This window comes from Hermetia illucens, chromosome 2 (assembly GCF_905115235.1).
Source record: "Hermetia illucens chromosome 2, iHerIll2.2.curated.20191125, whole genome shotgun sequence".
NCBI classification, from domain to species: domain Eukaryota; kingdom Metazoa; phylum Arthropoda; class Insecta; order Diptera; family Stratiomyidae; genus Hermetia; species Hermetia illucens.
This window is the reverse complement of record NC_051850.1, coordinates 20,031,188-20,052,995: the sequence shown is the minus strand read 5'-3', so window position 1 is coordinate 20,052,995 and position 21,808 is coordinate 20,031,188. Positions and strand designations below refer to the sequence as shown.

Genomic DNA, 21,808 nt, shown 5'->3' with positions numbered 1-21,808 from the left:
CCTGCCCGCATCTTTTCCTCGATATAGTGATGGCGCCTCCCCCCAGATAAAGGGGAGGCAAACAACACAAGCAAGCATTAGACGTCTACACCATACCTCCGGTAACTGAGGAGGAGCTTGCGACAATTTGCTGGAGAATTGGTGATAACAAAGCACCCGGTCTGGATGCTGTTCTCAATAGAGCTTTTAAACTCGCTGTTAAGACCAGACCCGACTGGTTTATCAGCGTATTTGAAACATGCATCATAGGAGTTTTCCCCGACCGGTGGAAGAGGCAAAAACTAGATTTGTTCCCGAAGCGGAATAAGCACCCAGGACATCCATCATCATACCACCCGATTTGCCTCATCGACACGATAGGAAAGATGCTCGCAAGGGCCATCTACAATAGACTGCTCCCTATCATTGAATATCAGGATGGAGTATCGGAGCGACAATTTGGAGACCGACAAGCCCACTCAACCATTGACACCGTAGTCGTTGTTTTGAAGCTGGCTCAAGATGCGATGTCATCTAATAAATGGTGTGCCGTGATGACATTGGACGTCAAAAATGCGTTCATTTCCGCTAGCTGGGAGTGGATAAAAAGCTCACTGGCTAAAACGGGTGTCCCTAGTTATTTGATTAATTTCCTCGGAAGTTACCTCTCGGAGAGAGTACGATACGGATGAGGGATCCAAGCAGTACACCGTCACCGCAGGAGTACCACAGGGCTCAAGGTTGGGTCCTCTCCTGTGGAACGTCATGTACAATGGGGTCCTTGTCCTTCCCGTGCTAAAGGGGGCCACGATAATCGATTTCGCAGATGATCTAGGTGTGGTTGTTGTCGCGAAACAACCTGAAGGCGTTGAAACCATTAAAGCCATAAAAGTGTGGCTGGAGATGGTTCAGCTTGACCATGCGGAACAAAAGATCAAGGCGTTCTTGATTACTAACCGTAGGAAGAGGAATACAGTTAATATTTGTTTTGGTGGTCACATCATTACTTCGAAACCGGTTATCAAATCCCTGGGGGTGATGATTGACGCTGAAATCAATTTCAAGGGATACCTGGACTATGTAATATTGCAGTTTGAGAGGAAGCAATAGCGTGTGAGAGTAATCGGAGGAGGTTAAGTACGACTTACCACTTAGTGACACTAAGGGTGTGCAGCGCATTCAGAACAATATCAGGCGACGCAGGGTGTGGTTTTGCGGCACTGATCCCGATACACATTCTGTCAGGTGAGACACGCTGCCTGTACGAGGGAAGGAAAGTGAATTCATCTGAAAAGAATACCGAAAGGCGACCAGGCCAAAGTCGCTGGAAAAGTGGCAGCAACGGTGGAAGGACTGTTCTAATATGGAAAAAGAAAGGTAGTCCAGCAGAATGTTCAAATTACCGTCCGATCCGGTTACTTTGCCGTACTATGAAGATTTTTTGAACGCATTCTTGACAACCGTATTCGCTAAATCGTTGAAATAACCGTGAACCAAGCCGGATTTGTCAAAAACTGCGGAACTACTGACGCAATATACGCTGTGCGGTTACTCATGGAGAAACACCGTGAGAAGCATCGCCCTCTTTACATTGCATTTCTGGATCTAGAGAAAGCGTTTGACCGTATGCCACTCGAACTCATCTGGTATGGTTTACGACAACACTTAGCGCCAGAAGAACTCGTACGCTGGATTCAATTGCTCTACCATGATCCGAAAAGTAAAGTTCGAAGTATGGCGGGTGTATCAAAACCGCTTCGTGTCTCTGTTGGTGTTCATCAAGGAAACGCCCTGTCACCACTCCTCTTTGTTCTTGTTATGGACACCGTCACACGGGACATCCAACGTTCACTGCTTCATGCAGTTGATGTTTTCCTAGCATCTAATAGCAAAAATGATCTCGAGCAACTTGTCCAAAAATGGAATGATCGCCTCATGCAACACGATCTCAGATTGAATTTAAACAAAACTGAATTTTTGACGATCGATCCCCATGAAAAAGGCACAATGACTATCAGCGGCAGTGATCTGCCCAGAACTGAGCGATTTAAATACCTCGGATCAACGCTATCAACCAATGGAGAAATGCGTTATGAAATTGCTTCACGCATTAACGCAACTTGGATTAAGTGGCGTTCCACAACTGGTCTTCTTTGTGAACGACGTATCAACGAACGTCTCAAATCTAAAATTTACCGCAGTGTCATCCGTCCTGTCGCCCTCTGTGGCTCTGAGTGTTGGCCGACTATAAAAGACAATGAAAGGAGTCTTGCGGTAATGGAAAAGAAGATGTTGCGTTGGTCTAGCGGCGTGGCACGTTTTGATCACATCCGATGAGAGGATATTCACGATCGTTATGGAGTTGCACCGATCGCGGAAAAAGTTGCGAGAGATGTAATTCGTGCTAACGACCAAAAGGCAGGCCGAAACAACGCTTGATACGTTGGATGGGGATTTAAAAACCTCGAGATTGCACCCAGATCAGGGATTTGCTAGAACCTAATGGCGAAACCAATTACGACGAGCCGATCCCCTTTGTGAATGGGACAAAGGCTGAACGGTGGGAGGACTCTGGGGTCGCTGGACCCACACTTGGATTCCCCGTATTGAGGAGCGGATTCAGCGACGATACGGTGAGATTAACTACTATCTGATGCACTTCCCGTCAGGACATTGTGGTTACAGGAAGTATCTGCACCAATTGAGGCTGGATGATTCTCCCTTTTGTCCGGAATGTTGTTCCACACCTGAAGACCCGGAGCATGTTATATTTCACTGTCCACGATTTTACTCAGAGGGGAGCCTGGAAGACTCGCTGAAAATCAACTTAAGCCCGCAGAACATCGTTGGGGAAATGCTGAAGGCGAAGGGAAACTGGTGTACGGTGAACTCCACAATCAATATAGAAGGAATTTGGAAAGAGGAGCGCGCAAGGAGGACGCGAAGAACAGAAGATTTGGTCCCTTAAAAGACAGTGCACCCCGCGAAATAATGCATTGCGGCGGTTCCGCGGAGAAGGAAGAAGGAGAAAGTGGGGATGGTTTTAGTGGGTGAGAATCCCACACACTGCTGCAACCTGGTGCGGCAGTGTGTTTGTAAGATTTCCACCACCATCCATAAAAAAGATGACAGATAGACAATAAACCGATTTTAATAAGGGTTTGTTTTACACAAAACCTTAAAAAGGATTGTCTATCATTGAAATCGTTTCGGACTAAATCTTCTACCCCAACTTTCTTTCTTCTTAATGTAAAGAATTTTTTTACCCTTCCTGATGAGATATCGCCATAGTGACGATGTCATGTTGAAAAACATGAAATGTTAGCACGAGCGATATCAAATTTCCTTCTAATAATATCGTATTCAATGGTATCTTTTGTGTTATTTGTTGAAGGGTTTTTTTTTCTTGTAGGTGTGTTGTTGATTTGTAGTTGAGAAACTCCATGTTTTCGGGGAAAGTGTAATTATCCCTTTACCTTTTTTAAAAAAAGAAAATACGTTCTATGCCAAAATTTAATGCTTTATCAAAGATGATCAAGAGATAAACCTAAAGTATGAATGGATATGAATTTATGAAGTCCATCAGATGTAATTCTGTCCATTTTCAGTTTTTTTTTACAAAAACAAATGCTTTTCCATTATGTTTTAATGGATCTATACAACCCCCAACAAAATAAATAAGGAGAAATCATGGCATAAAGATATCTACTGGATTCCGAATAATATGAATACAAAATACCAACAATACTCCTCCATCTTCCTGCAAGTAGTAATCCAACAACGGACATGATAGTGCACATGATGTACATGTTTTAATGTGTGTATTTACTCTTTATAAACTTTTGTTGATTTAATTCATCTGGTGTTTATTTAAATGCCCATTACATTGATGTTTCTTAATTTTTCTGTTGAGAAGTTGAATTTGGAATCTCAAATTTTTTTGGTTGTTTTCTTTTTGCGTTAAATCTCTCGTGATATGTTTGCTGTGATTGATGGTTTTCCCAAGAAATTTAATATTTTTTGGAATATCCATACCGACAGAGAAGCTACGCCTTTTTCTCCACATTGAAATTGGGGCGTTGTAATTAACTGAAAAAATATGTGTAAGACATTTTAAGAGCATCGGCCGAGTTTGTTTTTAAATACCAGAAGTTGACTGACCTCAGTCGATCAAATGTATAATAATAAGCCAACATCACACTAAGCAAGAATGTATTTGGTACATATGGTAATTATTCAGTGTTAGAATATGGTTATAAGCGCGTTCATTAGTTTAATTTCAGTTTTCAGTAACAGCTTGCTATTAATTTCATATATACTTCTTCTCGAGGAATAGTCTTGCAAAGTGCGAAGAGAACATTAATAATGGCAGTCATAGTATTTAAAAGAAAAAGGCAAATATATGATAAACAAACGCCCTCAGAAAAAGGATTTGCGTCAGTTCATTCGCATTGTCCAGTGACAAGCTGATGAGAAAATTCATTCACTAATATGCGGCATATTTGTTTTCGACGTTTGGCCCCCTTTATTTACCAATTACACTCCTTTCAATTTCCTATTTCTCATCACAACGGCTAACTATTTAAGATTAATTTTAAAATGATAATTTTTGTTTTCAATTTTCTTTACAAAACTTTCTCGCATTTTTACTTCCCATGAAACCCTAAACCCTCTTCAAATATTGTCATGGTTAATAAAAGACATTTTCCAATATTTCGAAAATGATCATTGACCTTTTTAAGGTTTTGTGTAAACACAAAACCTTATTAAAATCGGTTTACTGTCTGTCTGTCCGTCACACGCATTTTTTTCGGAGACGGTTATAGCGATTGACACCAAATTTGGTAGAGGGGTGGGAACTGTGAATGCTCACGCATACAGTGAATTACATTCTTTTACGTTGAATTTAAGGGGGGGTCCCCATACATGCAAAAGGGGGGTGTAAAATTTTTTTTCATCAAATATAGTCATGTGGGGTATCAAATTAAAGGTCTCCATTAGTACTTTTCAAAGCCGGTCTTAGTTTTGACATTCGTTGGAAGGGTGGGGAGCGCAGGGTGTTGAAAGTGATAACTTCTTTAAGGGGGCGATTCTCAGAAACTACCAAACCGAAAAATCTGAAAAAAATCAACAGGCTGCCACTATATGGTGCCTGGGCTCCGAAATACCTTCCATGCCGATATCTGTTTAAATAAAGTTAATAATAGTATATTACTACAATTTTTTGTAATTGGTTAGAAACCCCCCTTAAGTCCATCCTAATACCATGAAATTTTACAGTGATATAGGCTATAATATAGAGCATGATCTTACTAAGTTTGATGAAAATCGCACTATTACTAACAAAGTTATAATACCTCAAATTTGTTGCTTCTTTGAAAATTGAAGACTATGAATGTCAATATCACCCGAAAGTGGATACTCTCACATAATATATGGATATATTACGTGCTACGTGCTAAGAAATACACAAAACCTTTCGTACCTGAAGCGCCCAGCTTCCGGTTTCCCGGCTTGTTTGTTGTTGTTTGCAAGTAGATTTAATTATGTTGCATATTGCAAAATGCATTACTAACGCTTGTGTCCGACTAAGGCTAAATTTTCTGCACCCAAATGCAAATGATGAGATAAAGTGGAACTTTTATTGGGTGGATGCTGGCTCGATGAAGGCGGCTGAGCCAGTGCTTTAGAGTTAAGAAGTAGCAGCGGGAGCACTTCAAATATAAAAGTTGCGGAAAGTGTGAGTGGCGAATTTTCTGCTTAATTTTTAAAGACACAAAAAAAAAAGAAGTCTAGTGCTGGTGACAGCGTGATTCTATGAAATTTACCACGAATTATTCAAATTTAATTTCAATGTGAAATCTTCAGAAACAAAATTTGTTTGAAGTTAGCACCAGTCGAGGAAAAGAATGGGGTTTTCGAAGTTTTCACCAGGCGTAGAAAATTCCCCATATTCTAAGTGTCAGATGTGAACGGTTTTGTGAATCTCTTCTATAAAAACATTTGAGGGGATATTTGTTCTATTAGTGCCTAGCACGTAATATACAGTCGCGACCAATGAAATGTGGAGAAGCTATAAAAGTTCAATAAAAGGGTTTTATGGAAACTCAGCTACTTTGTTTTGCAGGTAGTAAATTTTTTAGTGTAAATACATGCGACTTTGAAGATTTTAGACCAATAATGTGTGTGTGGTGTGACGCGACAGACAACAGTTAAAAAAACCCAAAGGATATCGAATGTGAAGAAAATGAGCGAAGTTGTAAAAGGGAAGATTTTGGTGTTGCGAGCTGAATCTTTAAGAGTGCGGGAAATTTCGGCTAGGATAGGGTACAGTAAGTTTGTAGTAGCAACTTTTTAAAAAAAAATTTGCTGAGACTGGGTCCACTGAACGAAAAGTAGGACCAGGAGCTCAAAGAGAGACTTCTGCAAGTGAAGATCGATTCTTAAAGAGGGTTAGTCTTAGAGACTTAGAAGGCATTTTGTTGGGCTTTGAAGGAACACCAGTTTCTACAAGGACTGTACGACGAAGGCTCCAACAGGCTGGGATATGTGCACACCGACCTGTTAAGAAACCGCGCTTGACCGCTCAAATGAAACGAAAACGCCTTGAGTGGACTAAAGAGCACAAAAGCTGGACTGTTGATGATTGGAAGAATGTGATCTTTTCAGATGAAACGAGGTTCATCGAGGACGATCAAGGCTGTTGATTATAAAAACATCCTGGAAGAAAATTTGGGACCTGACCTCGAAGAGCATTTTTCGCATGTGGATAAAAATTTTTGCCAACATTATTCCGCTTCTTGTCATCGAGGTCAATTGGTCTCCTTAATTCTTATTTCATCCTCAACAATAGCCTGCAATTTCAACTGTCTTACCTTTCCTAATTTTTAATAGGTCAAGAATTATTTACGCGAACTCAGTGTTTCCTATATGTTATGGCCTGGCAACAGTCCGGATCTTAACCCAATAGAGAACCTTTGGCGCATAATGAAAGTGCACATAGCTAAAGAGGCCCTCTTTCGCTATCTGCTAATTTAGAAGAGTTAGACAGAATAATCCAAAAGGTTTGGTATGAAGGCATTCCAACAGAAGTCTTGAAAAATTTAATCAGTTCAATGCCACGTCGAGTTATGGCGGTTAGCAAGCGAGAGGCAGTTTAACAAAATAATGAAAAATGCGTTTAATATGCACCAATATTACCAATATTACCACTTGAAAGATCAAACGTCAAAACGTTTAAAGGAATTTAATACAAATCTTACATAATTTTACTTAATTTTGTTGTTTGTAGATAGTCTGCAAATTGGTTGGGCGGATTTGAATAAAAGAGGAAATAAATACTAATGCCTTACATCTTATGACAAATCCACATCGAATCAAATCAATGAGTAGCATCTATAAGACATTCTCCGCTATCTTGCTACCCCTGCCCAGAATATCATTGGCCCATATCAAAGAGGCTTCACTACGGGCAAATCAGCGACCGATCAAATTTTTTCTCTGTGGCGAGTGATGGAAAAACTGTTGCAATATGGACATGAGTTGCACCATATTTTCGTCGAATTTAAAGCTGCCTATGATAGCATAGCCAGGGTAAAACTGTACACAGCCATGAGAGAATTCGGTATCCCGACGAAATTGATAAGACTGACTAGGCTGACCCTGACCAATGGGTGAGGTGAGATAAAAACAGCAGGACAACCCTCAAGACCATTCGACATCAACAACGGTCTAAGACAAGAGGATGCATGCGTCCTCTTTAACCTGGCCCTGGAGAAAGTGATCCGTGATGCTGAGTTAAATGCGAGGGGTACGATCCTCTTTAAGTCCACCCATCTACTGGCCTATGATGACGATGTCGACATCGCATACGATTGTTGGCAGCCAACAGAGCCTATTTCAGCTTACAAAAACTGTTCCGCTCGAAACGTCTCATCATAGGGTCAAAGCTCTTACTGTACAAGACTATGATCTTGCCAGTCTTCATGTATTCCTCGGAGACTTGGGTTCTTAGCAAGAAAAATTGCGAACTCTTGGTCGCGTTTGAGAGAAGAATCCTCCGAAGAGTTTTTGGTTGTAGGGACATGAGGATGGACGATTCCGTAGCCTACATAACGACGAAATCTATGAGTGATACCATGACCGTCAAGTTGTGGATAAAATCCGGCTCAACAGGTTGCGGTGGGCAGATCACTTAATCCGTATGGATGAGGATGATCCAGCCCGGAAAGTCTATGGCAGAAAAAGAAGACAAGGCAGACTCTGTATGAGGTGGAGATAGGGTTTGGTAGTACAGCTGTTGATGTTGGTTCAGCAGGCGTTTCTGTGTACCTCCTGTTCTGTAAATGTAAATAACCCAGCTTCTGGCTATGTTCTTTACCCAGAATCCGCTTCAGTTTTGAGGTTGCCTCAAGAGAGTTGGTCTCTTCGCAAAACCGTCTCCATGATGAACGTTTAGCCGATCTTATGCTCTTCTTTAGGGTATTCTGTGATTATTTTTAGCGATTTCAGCTAGCGGCTGAATCACGCTTCAGAGCACGATTGAGGAGCATCCTCGTCGTTCTCCTCTGTTTTGCCAAATCCGAGTTCCACCATGGTGTTTTACTTTTCTTTGGTATTTTGAGTGGACAGATTTCTTCGAAAGCTTCTGTTATGTTAGTTGTGATCATCTGGGTTGCCTTCTCAATTCTAGCAATAGATTTGATACGCCTCCCAGGGATCGTGATCGGGCGCTCAATACTATTTTATACGTCGCCGAACCTGTTTTCCGCGGATTCCGAAGTGGAGTGGGTGAAAGTGGATCTATGCCGATTACGAAATCAATGTGTCTATGATCCGAGAGTGTGATATCCTCTGATCCTCTCCACTCGCCGACCTGAACCGCGATGTCAGGGGATGCCACCGTGATGTCGATGACCCGCCTGACTACTTTGAAGAAAGTGGGTTCATTATCCGAATTAAGCATCTGCAAATCGGTGCCTACTAGATACTCCAGTAGTTACGATCCTCTTGCATTGATGTTGGAACTCCCATGTGGTAAAAGTTGACATCACATCCTGCTATTACCCCCTATTTTTGGCATATTGGATAGCTCTAATGAATGTTCCACTGGGAACTTCTTCTGTGTCATAGGGGAAATATGTAGAGCACCACAGTATCTCTTTATCTCCTTGTTGAATTTTTATGGTTAGTTTAGTTGATTTGGTGTCGCCATCACATACGTCGTTAACCAAATTAGCTTAGAAGTCTTTTGAGATTACCATCTAGGAGCGGGGTTGATCGCCTCCATTGGCATACAACAGGTCAGCATATTGGAAGTTTAGCCCCCCCGTCCCCCTACCCTACCAACAACCCACGGATCTACCGTTTGGTGGGTTCTTTTCAAAAATTCTCAGGCAAAGCAGGGTGTGTTGTGGGAAGATTGGTCCTGATTGATTTCCTGGAGAGCGATGGTTCAACGATGGCACAGTGAAATTAGTGAGGCAACCTGGTAGTTGCAAAAAACACTTGAACCGATTCAGTTTCGATGATTTTGTTAATCTACTTTTCGTGGCTTGTCACAAAGAGGAAGAGGTTGCAAGATGAAAGTTAGCATAAACTCGATAACGAGATATTGAAAGTGAGAAGAATGAAAGACCAGGCTCGAAACTTTCAAAATAACCCAAATGCATCTAGAGGATTTCCATACATACATCCAATGAAATTAAATGGAAAAAGCTGAATCCTGCTTGTTATCCCATTTCTCTTTTGCAGTACCACTAAGTTGACTTTCGGTATTTTACGTTTTCAGCATTTCGACGCTATAGTCGCATTGGAAATAATAATTTTAATCCGATTTTATCAGCCTAAGAGAATAAAAAAATATCAAAATGTTGCTTGTCAACATCAATATATCGTTAAATAGGAAAACGAGAAAATATTTCGTAATGAGCTTGACAGCAGGGAAACAAAACAAATCCTTTCCCACTTCGTCACTTTTGTTGTCCTGCCCTCTTGTGTGTGACCTTTGCCGCATGCAGATACAATAGGTTGAAAAATAACGAAATATAAATATATCGTAGCATAAAGTCCTCTGTAAAGTACCATTTCACCAGTAAGCGGAAATACAATTATGAATATTTATAATAGTGGAGCATATGCATATTTAATTTATTTGGAATGATAATCCATTTTAGAATACGCTGCTTACTGAAAGGAGATCACGGGGTCTAACCTTTCCAAAAACGTATATCTGTGCTATTATATAAACCTTTCAACTGTTTCAGTTTATTAGTCTTATTATAAGAAAGGCAATAACTTACGATTTTTATTCTTGATTCCCAAGAAATCGCTGAAATACTCACCTGGAAAGGATAAAGAAAAGGTTTGATTAAAATCAACGATTTGATTAAATAATCATTTAAAAAAATGCAAATGCAAATGAGCAAATTCTTATCAATGGTGAAATTTTTTGCTTTCCGTATTCGGTAAAGTATCTAACAAGTTTCTAGTCTAGTAGATTGTATCTTTTTTCAATAAATTTCTATATCTTTCAACTTTTATTACCTTTGACGTAGTAAGGAGTATCATTTGAATTATGATATGCTTTATAGCTTATCTGAAAATCCTGAACTATTGCAAAAGGATTGCAATTACTTAGTTTTACTTTACCCTATGAGGATTTGTTAATTATAAAAATGTAGAGTGAAACAATAAAATGGGCATTACAAAATCAATAAGCAGAAAAAAAATATCATTCAATGACTGGCCTTAAGTTAGTAGTATTTACAGTGTGACGCACGAAATTTCAACGTTCTTTCATTACTTTTTTTTTAACAAGAAAATAATACAGGATCGTTTTGAAATGTGAATATGATTTCAATAGAATCTTAAACTATGCAAAAAAAGAAAGATTTTTACTTAATTTTGCGTAACTTCTTTATGTTTTTATGGCGAAATTAGACACCTTTAAAAAAATATGACGTCTTTCGTTGGAGCACGCAGGCTCCTGTGGTGGTCCGAATTCAAAAAAATTAATTTCTTTCTATTCTGCAGACTTGTCCCAATATGTGGAACATCGAAAATAAAAATATTTTCTAAAAATAGCACAATGGTGATTTTATGATTTTTTTTTTCAAAATCGTTTATCTTTTTCATGTTAAATAGTTATTATTATAAATATTTTTGGAGTTCCAGATATCAGATTCAAATTTCAGATAATTGGATAAAATAGTTTTTTGTGATTGCTTCTCCGAAACGTTAAAAATATGGTTTCGAATAAAACGCATTTAAAGTTTTCACAATCCGTTTTTCGTAACAAGGCTTATTGATGAGATGTTCCAAAATTTTTTCTTGTTACTGTGCAAATTGTTATTTCCCGACAGAATATATTTTTGCATAATGCCTAGAACTTAGGCAGGAAACTATAACAATATAGGATCAAGGATAGGATATTACAGAAAGGGACGATTGGAGCAACCAGTGCCCGGCAATTTTCATTTTTATACCTACTCCAACGCGCTCTATTCTGTGCACTATAACTTACAAAATATGTTGAATTTCAATTAGACATTTTCACGACATATTTTTGGGAATTTGTAAAAAAAAAACAAATCGGAAAACCGGAAGGTAGACCCTTCAGATATAAAAGAGTTTGCCAATCGATACCAAAATCTACACCCGTTATTTCCATGTGTGAGAATCCCCCTTAACCTCAATACAGAACGATATTACCCAGTGCATACAAGGGGTGTCACAGTTCCCATCTTTCCACCAAATTTCGTATCAATAGGGGTAACTATTTATGAGGAAATGGGTGTGACAGATAGACAGACAGGCATTTCCAAATTCACGAAAAAAATAATATCAGTTTCAGAAAGTTCTAATCGAGACCTTTCATTTGATACCCCACATGACTATATTTGATGAAAAAATTTTTTACAACACCCCTTTGCCCCCCTTTAAACTCTGCGTGAATTTATGTCATTCGTTTCGGATAGGTATTTACATCACCTTCGCTGGCCAGAATTCCGTGAGAGACTGCTCTCTGCTGTATGAGACGCTGGAGGGTCAGAGCATGATGGAAATCACATCGGGAGTAGCTCAGACCGGATCTTTGAAACGGATCCCACGATAACCTGCTAAAACTGGACGTGAGGAAAGAAAAGCGCCTGGTCCGTTATGCTATGTTGCGACACTGGTTTCCGGACGCAAGAGGTAAGCGAAAGATTTCAGCCTTACTCTGAGAGAATCTATGTCGTCCGGTTCAATGGTAAAGCCGCCTTTTGCCTGGCAAGTAATATGCCTACGTCCTGGCAAATTAGTAAGCGCTTCACGTACAGCAGCCACTAGGCAACGACTTTTGAACAAGAGATGGGGACACATGGCAGGAAACCCGCATGCCGGAAACCAAATTGAAAAGAACGCCAAGGTATCCTGGTAAAAGCAATGGATGAACAAACATGATGGAGGTGTGGGTAGACCAGCCTAAAAAGGCAGATACCGCCACAGATAGAGCTCTCCTCGCCACATAATGCACCTAAAGCACGTGACGCATCGATGCCTAGGAAATGCTAATTCCTCACTAGAAGATACAATTACTGGAAGAATAGTGAACTGGCCAGCCTTTGATCAACTTCCCACCGAGCCAGACGAACGGCGAACGAGAGTAATAGGTAGGATCGATCAAGAGCAAAAGGAGCATGCCTATAAGGAAGCCTACAAGAACCTCAAGCTTGTTATCCAGCCGGATAAAAAGGAATGTTTTCAGGAGATCCATTCGGAGGGGGACATAGACCCTTGGAGTAGCGCCTATAAAATCGTGACGGGGCGATTCAGAGGCCGTTCATCTTCGCAGATCACGTGACCTTCCCTCTTGTTAAAAAAATCATCTAGGGATTATTTCCCCTGCAAGAGGGGGATACTGACAATTTCCAGAGAGCCCTGTATTCGACGCCGATTCCGGCAGTCACTAGAAACGAACTGTGGAGATCTCCGGTCGAATAGGCTGTCGCCGGGTCTTAACGACATATCGAAAAAGGTTCCTAAATTTGTCGTGAAATGTAGGCCGGATATGTTCGCAGAGTTGTTCGAAGTGTGCATAACCGAGGGGATTTTTCCTGCATCATTGAAGCGGCAGAAGTTGATACTGCTGCCTAAGGCTGGTGAACCATCCTTCTATAAACCCAACTATGTCTTCTAGACATTATGAGGAAAATGTTTGTAATTTATAGTAATTACTCGAGGTTGTCGACAGCCAAAGAGGCTTTTCAGATCAGCAGTATGGGTTCCAGAGAGAGCTAGATCAACCGTTGATGCCATCAAAATAGTTACTGGCTTGGCGAAAAATTTCATTTTCAGAGGGATGTAGTGTTTCCTATTTACTCTTTGTGAAGTATAGGGCATCCGCGCAGTCGGATCCTGCTTCAGTTTCACTATCATCACACTTAACGCTATATAAATGATAAGCTCACAGCAGTGAGATCCAACACAAGACAAACACGGATACCCATAACGACTGGGTTTCTAGTACCGAGATTGGGAGACTAACGTTTTACCCCCTCAACCATCGCGCCATCGAGCTTGTGGTTAGTAATTATGTAGCCTAACTAGATCATCCGTTTATGCCGCGATAGATGTTATTGATACCTTTCACATCTATTTTTTGATTCACGGTTGGGTTGGAGGGCCTGTAGGATCGTCGTTGCCGAATATTTTAATCTCATCAAAAAGGGATGTGTGGTTCTCGTTTATGTAGTGATTAAGTAGTGCCGTTTTATGTCCGTTTTTGTTCTTGAAGGGGGTTATACCAGGAAATCTTTGGTGGTGATGACTCTGCACGTGAGAAACATTTCTGCTGTTTTTTGATGTTCCCACCTATTTATAGCTTCTATTGTCGATAGTTACTTTCGAGAACGGACGCTCTGGTATGACACCGATGATGGACCCAAGCAGTACGTTGTCTCCGAGGGTGCCCCACAGGGCTCCGTACTAGGCCCACTACTGTGAAACATGTATAATGGCATACTTAACCTTCCTTCCTGGAGGATGTTGCGATGATGGGTTATGTCAACGATGTAGCTAGCACTGTTGTGATTGCAAAGCATCTCGAAGATGCAGAGTTGTACTCATGCGAAGTAATCGTGCTGTAAGGCTTGGTTAGAGAGTGCTAGATTACAATTTATGGAGGAAAGGACGGAAGCGGTCCTCATCACTAAGCGCCGTAAGAGAAATTACACCTAGCAGTACGCTTCATTAGCTTTGGGAAGCCCTACGGCCACAGTAACATCCAAGAGGAAATACCTCAAGAAATCTGGGTATTCTCCACGGACGATGCCACACGCAAGCTGAACTTCACGAGAAACTTTGCTGTGGACTTTCCACCCAGGGCAAAGTGGAAGACCGGCGGCGTGTTGCAAGGTCGTGATATAATATTCTTTACCAACGGTCTCCCAGGTTTCGCCAGTGTCTTCCAAGTGGAGGTACTGGTGATACTCTGTCGATGGCTGGAGCATGATCCGAGCCCCAAGCTTAACATAGCCATTCTGACCGACAGCCAAGCGGTCAATCAGGCCTTGTATTAAGCGACGACATCCTCTAGGCTGTGAACTAGAAAAGTACAGGGAGCAACCGCACCAGGCGCGGAAGTTTTACCAACAAGTCAGCAGGATGAAGCCTTATACATCTCGATGCTCATCCTGCCGAGACAAAGATGATTTCCGACAGAATGGGCATATCGGAGCGATGAGTGGAGTACTTTCATGAGCTACTGAACAACCAGAACATCGGCGAGTTGGAGGTCCCGCCAACTGAAGACGACGGACAAATACTGCCATCACCAAGTTTAGGAGAAACAGTCCGTGCAATTCATCGGCTAAAAAAAGATAAGTCGTCAGGAGCCGAATTACACCAAGTGGTTCATCAACTTGTGCTCAAGTTGTGGAACAACGAATCAATGCCCGACGACTGGCAAAGAGGCATCTGTCTCATACATAAAAAGGGAAATATCACACAATCCAGCAATTATAGAGGTATCACGTTGCTGAGTACCATCTATAAGATATTCTCCACTATCTTGCTAGGCCGGATAACCCCATACGCCCAGAACATCATTGGCCCATACCAAAGAGGCTTCACTCCAGGCAAATCAGCGACAGATCAGATTTTCTCTCTGCGGCAAGCGATGGAAAAACTGTTGGAATATGGACAACAGTTGCACCATCTATTCAACGACTTTAAGCCGCCTATGATAGCATAGCCAGGGTAAAACTGTACACGGCCATGAGAGAATTCGGTATCCCGACGAAATTAATAAGACTGACTAGGCTGACCCTGACCAATGTGCGAGGCCAGATAAAAGCAGCAGGATCACTCTCAAGACCATTCGACATCAACAACGGTCTACGACAAGCGGATGCTCAATCATGCGTCCTCTTTAACCTGGCCCTCGAGAAAGTGATCCGTGATGCTGATGTAAATGCAAGAGGTACGATCCTCCCCTCCTATGGTCTCCTATGGTGACGATATCGACATCATGGCAAGAACCACCCGAGACGTACAAACTGCCTTCATCCAGATCGAGCAGGAGGCGCGAGATCTAGGGCTGCGCATTAATGAAGGCAAGACTAAATATATGGTGGCAGCGTCAACACCGAAGACCAACCAACCATCAACATCAAACCGCACTGGTCAAACAGGAAGAATAAGGATAGGAGAATACAACTTTGAGACTCATACTGTACAAGACTATGATCTTGCCAGTCCTCATGTATTCCTCGGAAACTTGGGTTCATAGCAAGAAAAATTGCGAACTCCTGGCCGCGTTCGAGAGGAAAATCCAACGAAGAATTTTTGGCCCCCTACATGAGGATGGACGATTCCGTAGCCTAAACAATGACCAAATATTATGAGCGATACCATGACCGTCAAGTTGTGGATAAAATCCGGCTCAATAGGTGGCGATGGGCGGGTCACTTAATCCGTATGGATGAGGATGATCCAGCCCGGAAAGTCTATAAGGGCAATATCTATGGTAGAAGAAGAAGACGAGGCAGACCCTGCCTAAGATAGAGCAACGGCGTAGGCCCGGATGCCAGACAGCTTTTATGGATATGGACCTCGGCGCAAAACCGGGATGTCTGGAGTTCCTTATTAAGGCAGGCCTACACCGGATACCGGTTGTTGCGCCGTTGATGATGATGATCCTTCAGACTGGTGGGACAGTACCGAAAGGCGCTGAACAGTCTGAACGTCACGCTCAAGGTCACCCTCTTCTGGGTTCCCGGGCATAGGAACATACAGGGGAATGAGCGGGCTGCCGGATTTGGGGGGCTTACTCTTGACACGGATCTAGACGGTGTCTCGCTGGCACTACTTAGCGGGCCTTAAACGGTGAAAGCTTACTACTTGTGCCAAGTCAAGGATAATTTGACCCGCTTATAATATAACGCGATCAGTAGAGCTTTTGTGAAAACGCATGCCAATGCATACAAAATTACGGCGATCTGCACGGGGCATTGGCCCATAGGGGACCATTCTGCCAGGCTCGGCATACCCTACAATTCGCATTGCCAATGCTGTGGAGAAGGGATTGAAATCCTCAGGCACTTCCTCTGCGATTGCCCAGCTCTAGCTATAGTCAGGCTACGGACACTGGGTAAGCCATTCTTTGGGGACCTCCAGAGAGATTTCTAGCTGCAGGGTGGGAAAGTTGCTTTCCTTCGTGAATGCTATGTCCTGGCTCTGAAGATCTGAGCCGGCTGGATTCTGCTTCCTTGCTCTCATGACAGCTGTCACGATGTTAGGAGTTTGTGGCATCAAAACGGCACACTACATTGCTAATTGGGCTCCTCGGAGCGGATTTCGATACCTACCTACCTATACTACAGGATTACAGTACCCTATAGGTGGCAACATGGTCAACATTGCGCTCGCCCGATATTATTACCCTAATTTGATTCAGGTACTCGTTCGCAGCTGAATCGACTGGTATCCGACGTCAAATCACGATACAAATTCCACTGCCACCAGGGAGATGTGAACCGCGACCTTCCGTACACAGCCTTGTACTCTAACGACTCAGCTATCCGGACGCAGGAAGCTGGCAAAAGGTGGTCTAAATACATGATGCCTTCACTTCCTAATTTTTATTATTTACTTTTCTTTGAATAAATATGTATGTTTCATTAACTCCATAAGAATTTCTAGTAAAATACGGCCACGAACCTTTATTTTCACCATTTTTGAAAACGCTTGCGAATTAGAAATTATGGAAAAAATGGGAAGAGTCAAAACTTTTTTTCTAACACGACCACAGAATTAGAACGAACTCAAACTGATTGCAATAGATGCAATCTAAACCCAAACGAATCTTGAGAATTTCAGTTAGTTTTTGTCCCCAAGCAAAACTTTGCAGCGAAAAGCAAATATATTCCAAAAACATGCATACATTCACTCATAGCAATTTAATATTCTAAATCTAGTTCCAATCTTTTCCCTTACAACGTATCTAACTTGCTAAATAGCAAAAAGTGAAAAACCGAACTAAAAATTGTATCTTTTGTGGAATGTGTGAGAATGCGTAGTAGATAAATGAATGAATGAATATTTCATGAATTCCAGACGAGAGGGAATTGATTCAATTGTTAAAATAAACACATTATTAATATTCCACAAATCTGGTTCTGTGGAAGTACTCCTGAAGTGGACTAATCAATTCGCACTGTTGTGAGCCGATGGAATATGTGCGTCGAAAAAAGAGATTTGCATTCAAATTGAGTGTGTGTAATTGGAAGAAGTGGGTATGCAAAAACAGGCACAGATGCATTGTATGCGTGCTTTTATGGAGGTTTATATTAAACAGAGAAATATTTAAAGCGGACTGGTTCCAATCAATGTATTTCAAGTGGATGAAATTGAAATACTGTTTCGATCTGACAGTAAAAAACTGACATTTTTTCAAAACCTCTACTGTATCACCCGTCAACATTCATAGAGTGCATGTAGGTGTTATCTACTCCATTATAGATGGAATCGAAAGGAAAGCTTACTTTTCACTACGCGTATTTACTTTCCATAAGCAAATACACCATAGAAACACAATATCCGATATCCTTCTCTACGTGAAACATCAATTCATGATAAGCCACTCCCTGGAAGCATTTTCTAAGAATCATCATATCGATATCATTCCCACACACATATGATACTAGAATTTGCCCAAGGATCTAATGAAGTCATCAACATCCTTGGAATATGTCGATGTTGATTTTTCATATTTCTGGCATTTCATGTCTATCCTTCTTTGATTGCAAAGAACTTTGACAGCAATAAAATTGACTTTTCATGTTCTAAGTAGATTTTCACTGAACATTATCTTCTTTGTTACAAAGGAGTGATATGAAATCAATACACCGAGGCATTTGCTTTTCATTAATTTTTACTGAGCTCAGGAGCAACAATGAAGTTTGAATTTGGTTGGGCGAATTTGAGAAAGAAAGGAAATAAGTACAAATTTCTTCCATCATTTTATAGATTCAAATCGAATCAAGTTTCGCTGAGGTGTCTAGCCAATAAATTAAGAGAACTGAAACCATCGCTACTTTCATAATATAATAAGGGTCATCATATGTACACTAGTCAATCTGGGTTCTTTCGTGGGTTAAAAGAACCTCTGAAGACGACTGTTGGCAGCTGCATGAGTAGGACTAACTTAAAAGTCGAGAACAAAAAAATGTCAGAAATTCCGCAGGGGGCACTAGAAGCTTGCATTGCGAGTAAGATCAATTTTAAAACATCCCTAAGCACTCTCCCAGTATGCCTGTTAGCCGTTTGGCTTCCGTTCATCTGTCAAAATATGACAAGAAATGCAGCACATGATGGCTATCTGCCAACAAGGAGGACAGAGGGGAGAGAATCCTAAAAAATTTTGTAGACAAGCAAACATGTTAAACGCGGCGTTTCCTCTCGAAATTGGAAGACCCGGAGTTAATTTCTAACTAAGCCAATACGGTTTACAAGATACCGAACCGAACCAGCAAGTGTGAGGTGTCGGGAAGACATGGAGGAAGTGGAGCATCTACTGCTAAACTGGCAATGATGCTAGGCATTAGTCCCAGATTATTGTTAGTTGCGCACTAGTCCCATTTAGGGAACACGGTCAGCCATACATACCGAGGTTAGACAATTAAGTAATGAGACTGATTTTATTGCCGCGCTTGTGGTAAACCCGCAACCTTCAAAGTCCCTTCCCCTTCCCCGACATCCTTCCTCTCTGCATTGATATATTCATCATCGCTCTAGCTTGTTTAGTTTGCCTGCTGTGTCGTGTTGAGTAGACGTATGTTGGTGGTGCTCGCTACGAAAATGGAGAAACGAAATCTAGAGCAATGTGTCGCGATAAAATTTTGCGCCAGATTGGGCGAAACAGCTTCGGAAACGTAGGCTAAAATTGTAAAAGTGCATGGTGATAGTGCTCGTAGTCGTGCCCAGGTGTTTCGATGGCATAAAGAGTTTAAGGAGGGGCGTGAAAGCGTGGAAGACGAAGCGCGGAGTGGGAGATCAATCGAGGTGCTGACTGACGCGAATGCGCGCCCTAATCCGTGAAGATCAGCGTTTAGCAGTTCGAATGTTGGTCTCGGAACTCGGTATGAACCGTGAAACAGTCAGGCAAATTTTAACAGGCGATTTCGGGATGAAAAAGTTGTGCGCGAAGATGGTTCCAAAGAACCTTTCTGAGGAGCAAAAGCAGCATCGAATGACCGTCGCAGAAGACTATTTGGAACAAGTGGAAAACGATCCCGCGCTGCTTGATCGAGTTATTACATGCGATGAGAGCTGGTTTTTCCAATACGCCAAACGCCAAAGCTGACAATAGTTGTCTTCGCACGCGCCCCGCGCTCAAAAAAGTTCGCATGAGTAAGTCGAAGGTGAAAACGATGATTATTATCGTGCACAAAGAATTTGTTCCACCGGGGCAAACCGTAAATCAAGCCTACTATCGCCAAGTACTCGAAAGATTGCAAAAACGAGTCAACAGGGTGCGCCCAGACATCGCTCGTAATTGGATCCTTCATCACGAAAACGCACCGTGCCATACCGCCCTCAGAGTGTCCCAGTATTTAGCCTCTAAAGGGATCGCCGTGTTGCAACAGCCCGATATGTCACCCGGTGACTTTTTTTTTGTTCCCTAGAACAAAACCGGTGGTCAAAGGAATCCATTTTGAGTCAATTACGGACATCCAACCGGTCGTGATGAGGGTACCCGCGGACATCCCAGCCGAAGCGTTCCAGAAATGTTACCAAAAACTGGAAAATGCGCTGGAATGGCTGCCCAAGGGGACTACTGGCAGAGCTGTAGAATAATTTTTAAATATACGGTTTTTATAGAATCGGTCTCATTACTTAATTGTCTAACCCCGTATGTCAGAATTTATAAATAAATAATAAATATTGGGGGTTAGATGACAACCTTACACGGAAAACCGATGTTACGAAGCCACGAAAGGAGAGTAGGACAGGATGGAGCTTGCAACGATGAACCCGGCAATGACAACGGATTATCGATTTGCGCATTTTCTCATGGAACGTGCGCTCCCTGTACAGCTGATGTAAGAGCGTCGCAAAAGATGCGATGGACAGGAACCGGTTTCCTGGAAAAGAGTCGCTACACCATATATTATAGTGGCCATCCAGTAACCCATGTGCTCGGAGTAGGTTTGAGCAGGAATGAGCATATTGGAGCGATGAGTTGAGTATTTTGATGAACTGCTCAACAACCAAAATATCGGCGAATTGGAGGTCGCACCAACTGAAGACGACGGACATATGCTGCCACCACTAAGCGTATAAGAAACAGTCTGGGGGCGGGGGACGAGGGGGGCATTATCTGTCCCATACATAAAAAGGAGGATATCACGCAATGCCGCAATTATAGAGGTATCACGTTGCTGAGTACCATCTATAAGATACGCTCAGAACATCATTGGTAGGCTAAAGAGGCTTCACTCCAGACAAATCAGCAACGGATCAGATTTTCTCTCGGCGGCAAGCGATGGAAAAAACTGTTTACAAACATGTCATTGTTGCAGGCTGGGGCAAAAGTAATCACTCTATTGGAAAAAGCTATAACTTTTGTAAATGGCTCCAATTGTCAATTCGGTTTTGACATTTGTGAAGTAAACAAGCCCACAACACAAAAAAACTGGGACAACATGAGATGTTCGAAAGGCTGGCCGGCCCCGGAACAGTGGTTCTGCTGGGAGTATCGCTTCTGTTGCCCAAGATGTCGACCAGACGATGTGCCACGTAATTGGGTATTAGCCGACGGTCCATTCGCAAAATTTTGATGGAAGATTTGAAGATGTTCCCTTGCAAAGCGTAGACTGTTGACCGCTAAATCTGTCTAGCCTACGGTAGGAGGAAGATTTTTCATCTAAAATTATCATGAGCGATGAAGTTCATTTTCATCTTTCCGGTTACATGCATAAACAAAATAGTTATTTCTAGGACCCCGAAAATCGGTGTATCACCCACGAAGAACCATTACCCCCGCTCATACTTACAGCGTGGTGTGCTGTTTACGCTGGAGAAGTCATTGGGCCATTTTTCTTTGAGAACCCCGCGGGCGAAACGACGACCGTGGACGGCGAGCCCTACAGAGCCATGATCACCGATTTATTTTCTTTTTTAACCCTTTTTTATCTTATAGGTAAACCGTTGTTATCTTTATTGCTTTACGTAATCGAACTGCAAAATATATATGTTGAATTTCTTTGGTATGTTTGGTCTAAACAAGATATGGATTTTAATCCACGCAGCTAGGACCTTCACCTGAAACGTGGTTGACGCCGGT

The 21,808-nt window shown here is 41.9% G+C and overlaps 1 protein-coding gene across 7 annotated transcripts in view; it reads right to left on the bottom strand.

Moving 5' to 3' along the window:
* Positions 1–21,808, bottom strand: part of LOC119648132 (ankyrin repeat domain-containing protein 12) — a 225,918-nt gene that overhangs the window by 48,300 nt on the left and 155,810 nt on the right. The window lies entirely within an intron of this gene.